Genomic DNA, 6,330 nt, shown 5'->3' on the forward strand with positions numbered 1-6,330 from the left:
AAAGAAAGAAAGAAAGAAAGAAAGAAAGAAAGAAAGAAAGAAAGAAAGAAAGAAAGAAAGAAAGAAAAGAAAGAAAAGAAAGATGGCGTCCTCAGAGCCTGCGGCAGACTGCGGCGGAGGGAGGAGAGGGGTGCGGGGTTGGCGTGGATGCCGGTGTGCCGGCTGGGCCATCACCACGGGCCTGGACCCCGAAATGGCGCTGCTGGCCGAGCACCTCCTGAAGCTGCTACCCGTGGACAAGCAGCTCGAGACAGGACCCTTCCTGGAGGCGGTGTCACATCTGCCACCCTTTTTCGATTGCCTCGGGTCCCCAGTATTTACTATCATCAAGGCGGACATAAGTGGCAACATTACGAAAATCAAGACCATGTATGACATCAACCCCACCAGGTTCTGGACCTTGCAGAACATCTGGAGGTGGAGAAAGAGATGTATGGCGCAGAGTGGCCTAAAGTGGGGGCCACATTAGTGCTGTTGTGGCTAAAAAGGGGCCTCCGCTTCATCCACGTCTTCCTCCAGAGCATCTGTGATGGATGGGGAGCGGGACGAGAACCATCCCAAATCATTCACATCAACGCCACCAAGGCCTATGAGATGGCTCTCAAGAAGTACCACGACTGGATCGTGCAGAAGATTTTCCAGACAATATTTTTATAGCTGAAACCAGCCAGCAAACCTTTGATGAATCCAGGGGTTTCTATTTTAAATCAAATGGGCACAAATAATCAACTACAGAGAACTGTGTTTGCAGCTTTCTGCATAATGATTTTCTTCAGGGACCGAGTTCCACTCTAAGAAACTACCTACCCTGTGTATTCTTCCCAGGGAGATAGAACAAACCTTCCCATCACAGAGACCCCAAACAACACCTCACTGCCTTAACGGCTTGTCACAGCACTAAAAAGAGCTGCATTTTTCAAATTGTGGGGGCAAACCAAGCAACCCCCAAAGAATTGGTGTGTGTTTTAAAAAAACCACACAAAAAAATGAGTAATAATTGGTGATTTTTATGCAAAACTAAATGATCCTTAATAAATAAATCTATTTTGGAATGAAAAAAAATCATTTCATTTTAGGACAGTTTTTAATTTATAGAAAAGTTGCAGTGATGATACAGAGGTTTCCTGTACATCTCCTACCCAGTTTCTCCTATCGTTAACATCTTATATTACTATGATTTATCTATAACAACTAGTCAACTGGTATTGATACATTATAATTAACTTAAGTCCATACTTTATGCAGATTTTCTTTAAGACTGTATTTTAACCGCTCTAGTCCACCAGAGAGAAACCTTCGTATTTTGTAAGCCTTCATTACATTGACCCCAAATGAAGGGCTACTGCTAAACTAACAAATAAATCTTCAAGTAGGTACCTTGGTGAGGTAACCTGTTCCAACAACTACTTTTCTGAGACTGAGATTCCTCTGCTTCCTATTGGATCTAGGACAAGATGTCTACTGCTGAACTTTGAGTTCTGCGCTTACGCTATAGGGGCAGCTTCCCGGTAGTGTTATGTTTTAAAAAGTTGGTCTACTCCTGCTCTGTAGTTCTGATTCTAAATGAAGACTTCTGCTTTAATCCAATTAAAGATCTTTGCTCTTAATCTTACAGGCAAATTACCTACCAAATATTGGAATCCTTTCACGAAAATCTAGTCTGTCTGCTTATGCCCTGATTCCCCATGGATGCCTGGGTTTCCCATCATTGTGTTGTGAATTTCCACTCTCAGCCCAGTTCTCAGCCTCACATGCCAAGGATTCCCCAGAGAAATCGGTGATTGTCAGGAACTACTATGGCTTCTGCCATATAGTATGTGTTCAATTAATTTAATCTGGTAATTTCCCATAAACCTGAGACCAGGGTGGAACCCTGAGAAACTGGGTGGGTTTTCTGAGTGAACAGCACAGACCCTTCTCCTTTCAGGCCTGACTTCTCTCTGCCTACCCCGAAGAACTGGCAATATTCTCTAAATGAAATACTCCTTTAACTGAACAATTCAGCAAAAAAAGTGCAGAATGAGTCCTTGTCTGAAAGAATGAAAATGTAGGATTATTTCCTGATGATTTAAATGTATTTTCACTTAGCCACCACATTTGGTGATATCTAAGTCTAGCTTCTTGCTGTTCTTAAGTGCTTTTGTGTTGGTTCCAACTCATAGCAACCCTGTATAGGGTTTCTGAGGAGTGGCTGATGAGTTTGAACCATTGATCTTGCAGTTCAAATTGACCTTGTAGTCCAGTGCTTATCATACAGCAACACCACTCTTGCTTAGCATTTACTAATGAAGATCAAAGACTACAGCCTTCAGTATGGATTACAGTCGCTTTGAGGACTGTGGTACGCCTGGCCCAGTTTTGATATTTTCAATGGCCTCATATGCACGTGAAAGCTGTACAGCAAATAAGAAAGACAGAAGAATTGATACATCTAAATTATGGTTTGGAAGAAGAAGATTGGCTATAACATCAACTTCCAGAAGAACAAACAAATCTGTCTTAGAAGAGGTGCAGTCAGAATGCTCCTTAGAAGCACAAATGGAAAGAATTCATCTAATTTACTTTGGTTACAGGAGTGACCAGTCCCTAGAAAAGGGCATCATATTTGGTAAATAGAGAGCCAATGAAAAAGAGGAAGACCCTCAACAAGACAGATGGACACAGTGGCTGCAACAATGGGCTAAAACACACAACTATTTCCAGGATGGCACAGCACTGGGCTGCAATGTTAGGAGTGGGAACGGACTCGATGGCACCTAACAAAAATGACAGCAAGCCTTGCTTAAGGTTGTAGAAGTTATGTTTGATAAATTTAGTCAAGAGGAACCATTTGTTTTAGGTCTTTTCATTGGACATGTAATTGATGTAATACAAATTTGAATAAAAATGTTTGACAATACTAAAACCATCAGAGCTCACCAGCCACTCTGAGAAAGAAAGATGAGGCTTTTTGCTTCCAGAATTTTGTTAGCATAATGGTTATGAGTCAGACTGCTAATCTCACGGTAAGCGGTTCAAAACTACTAGCCGTTCTGTGTGAGAAAGTTGAGGAGTTCTGCTCCTATAAAGATTTATAGCCTCAGAAACCCTATACACGGTCACTGTGAGTCAAGACCGTCTCCATGACACATAACCAGCAAATAGTAAACAAAGATTTATGACCTTGGAAACCCTACACAGGGTCACTGTGAACTGGAACCAAATCGATGGTACTCAACAACAACAACAAAACCATTGGTGGTGCTAATTTAAATTCTATTCATTAAAAAACATGAAGCAGTCAGCATTGAGTCAATTCTGATTCATCATGACCTCATGTGTGTCCGAGTAAAAGTATGTCCCTTTTCAAGTGACGCTGTTTTAGAAGTAGATTGCCAAACTGTCTTTCTATTGTGTCTCTGGATGGACTGTAGTCTCCAACCCTTCAGACTAGCAGCCAAGTGTGTAGACCATTTGAATCACCAGGGACGTAAGGATCCTTTTTCAGTAAGATATTTTCTCCTAATTTTGAAAAACAAAACAAATATTTTTTACACAATTGTAAAATTCAGATATAGCAGCTAACATTAATCATAATTCTGATAAAAATTTAATACAATGGACTACACTGATGAATACGATGGTGGTATAGAAGATGTTTTCCCACTGAATTAAATGTTTAATTCACATGTTATTATTTAATAAAGTTATTCTTTATTTGTCAGTATTGACACTCCTGTATTTAAGTGCTTCTATAGTCTAGACAGGATACACTTATTTGGATGATAAATAATAGATAAGTGTGCAGTTTGCTGTTAATGTGAGATAGATTCCCCACTGCTCGCTTCCCTTATCTTATTTAAGACTTTATGCCAATGGCCTCTGTCCTTGTACAATGCCTGTATAAAAATGAATGCCGCTCCTGATGTTTCTTATATTTGTTCTTTTTTTTTTTTTTTTTTGTCATTGTGCTACCTTTGAGGATCCTAAATATAAGTCTTTTGAATTCCTTCTCAGGTAGTTTTTTTTTTTTTTGTCATTTCACAATAATGGTGTTGCTGTTCTTATTGTGAAGTGCCGTCGAGTCAGTTCTGACCCATAGCGAACCTGTATAGAGTTCCCGATTAGCAGCTGGTGAGCTTGAACTGCCAACATCGCAGTTCAAACGGCTTTGCAGTCTGGCACATTAACCCACAGCGCCACACCAGGGCTCCCAATCATGGTGTTAGGATGGTACACAATGGAGCTTCAAACCAGGAAATGGCTTGTTCTGTCCTGGTTTGATGCTGTAGGATAAGCAATGGACTGCTAACTGCAAAAGATATTGGTTCAGATCCACCAGCTACTGCTTGGAAACCCTACACAGGGTCCCTATGAATTGGAAACAACATGACAGCATTTAACAACATCAGCAAGTCAGCAGTTCGAAACTCCAGCCGCTCCGCGAGAGAAAGATGAGGCTTTCTGCTCCCGTAAAGATTTACAGCCTCGGAAACCCTGTACAGGGTCGCTATGGGTCGGAACCAACTTGACGGCACTTAACAACAACAACATATAAAATGTACGGAGTCCTGGTGTGGCACTGTGGGCTAATGCGTCAGACTGCAAAGTCGTCTGAACTACAAGCTCGGTGGTTCGAGCTCACCAGTTTCTCCTTGGAAACCCTATACAGGGTCGCTATGAGTCGGAATCAACTCGATGGCACTTAACAACAACAACATATAAAATGTATTTTTCAGTGGCAGACTTTTGGGACTACTTGTTGTTGTTGTTGTTGTTATGTGCCATGGAGTCAGTTCATAACAACCCTCTACAGGGTTTCCGAGGCTGTAAATCTTTACGGGAGCAGAAAGCCTCCTCTTCTGCGGAACACCTGGTAGTTTTGAACTCTGCCAGTCAGATTAGCAGCCCGATTCGTAACCACTATGATACCAGAGCTCCTTTGTGGGGCTACTTTGTGGAAAGTATAAGAGGAGAGATGGCGTTTCCTAACTGACTTCACTGAGGTAAAGCAAAACCATAGGATAGAACTTGTCCTTTCTCCTATGAAAGGTCAGAAAAGTCCCAAGGGGTAGCCCTCAATCTAAGGCAAAGAATTTCAGGTAGACCTGAGAAAAAGTGAAAAATTCTTTTGGCCACCAAGCAAATACACATTTATTACACCCACAAAAAAACAAATGGCTGCTAAAGAACAGTTGTGTTTTATTGCTAAGAAAAGAACACAAAGAATAGGCACAATTTGCAGTATTTTTAAGTTGCAATGAGATCTAGATTAGAATGGGAGAAAATATATTCTTGGTCACAAAATATTAAGGACAAGACAAACTCAGTACCCAGATCTTGGTATCTAATACCATTTTTCAATAGAAGAAACTAAAAATCATGGAATAAATGACTGATTCTTGACTAGGGCATGAAATGTACAGGAGGAGACTGGAGTATCTCCTAGAGGAGAATGTAAGGAAGTGCTCAAGAAACAAAAGATGGATCCTTCAGTATCGCAAGGCGAAACTTAAATGTTTCTTCAGTTCTTTCAGCTTGAGAAATGCTGAACATGTTTTTCTCTTTTTGCTTTCTAACTCTAGATCTTAGCACATTTCATTACACTCTTTTTCTTTGTCTTCACAAGCTGCCCAATGAAAATTTCTATTCAGCTCTTTTACCTCCTCATTTCTTCCATTTACTTTAGCATCTCCATGCTGCAGAGAAAGTTTCAGGGTCTCTTCTGACATCTATTTGGGTTGATCTTTCTTCCTTTTCTTCTTAATGACCGTAAGCTTTCTTCCTGTATGGCGTTCTTGATGTCATCCTACAATTCTTCTGGTTTTCGGTCATTAGTGTCTAATGCATCAAATCTATTCTTGAGACAATCTCTACATTCAGATGGGATATGTTCAAGGTCATATTTTGGCTCTCATGGGCTTCCTTTAATTTTCTTCAGCTTCATCTTGAACTTGCATATAAGCAATTGATAGTTCTTTGTTAATTCCTTCAATGCACCTTGGACTTCTTCCTTCAGTATCATTGGCTCTTGATCATATGCTACCTCTTGAAACTGTTGAACATTAATCATTTCCTTTTGGTACAGTGACTCTCTGTATTCCTTCCATCTTCTCTTGATGCTCTCTGCATTATTCAGTAATTTGCCCAGAGAATATTTCAATAACGTAAAACAGGCTTGAATTTTTTCTTCAGTTCCCCCAGCTTGAGAAATGCTGAGTGTATTCTTCCTTTTTGGTTTTCTGATTCCAGATCTTTGTACATTTTGTTGTAATATTTGGCTTTATGTTCTCGAGCTGATCTTTGAAATTTTCTGTTCAGTTTTTGGACCTCCTAATTTCTTCCATTTGC

General features: G+C 40.3%; 1 pseudogene; it reads left to right on the forward strand.

Moving 5' to 3' along the window:
* The first annotated feature begins 193 nt into the window (after positions 1-193).
* LOC102823142 lies at positions 194-657 on the forward strand (annotated as a pseudogene).
* The last annotated feature ends 5,673 nt before the right edge of the window (positions 658-6,330 follow it).

This window comes from Chrysochloris asiatica, unplaced genomic scaffold (assembly GCF_000296735.1).
Source record: "Chrysochloris asiatica unplaced genomic scaffold, ChrAsi1.0 scaffold00013, whole genome shotgun sequence".
Taxonomy (NCBI): domain Eukaryota; kingdom Metazoa; phylum Chordata; class Mammalia; order Afrosoricida; family Chrysochloridae; genus Chrysochloris; species Chrysochloris asiatica.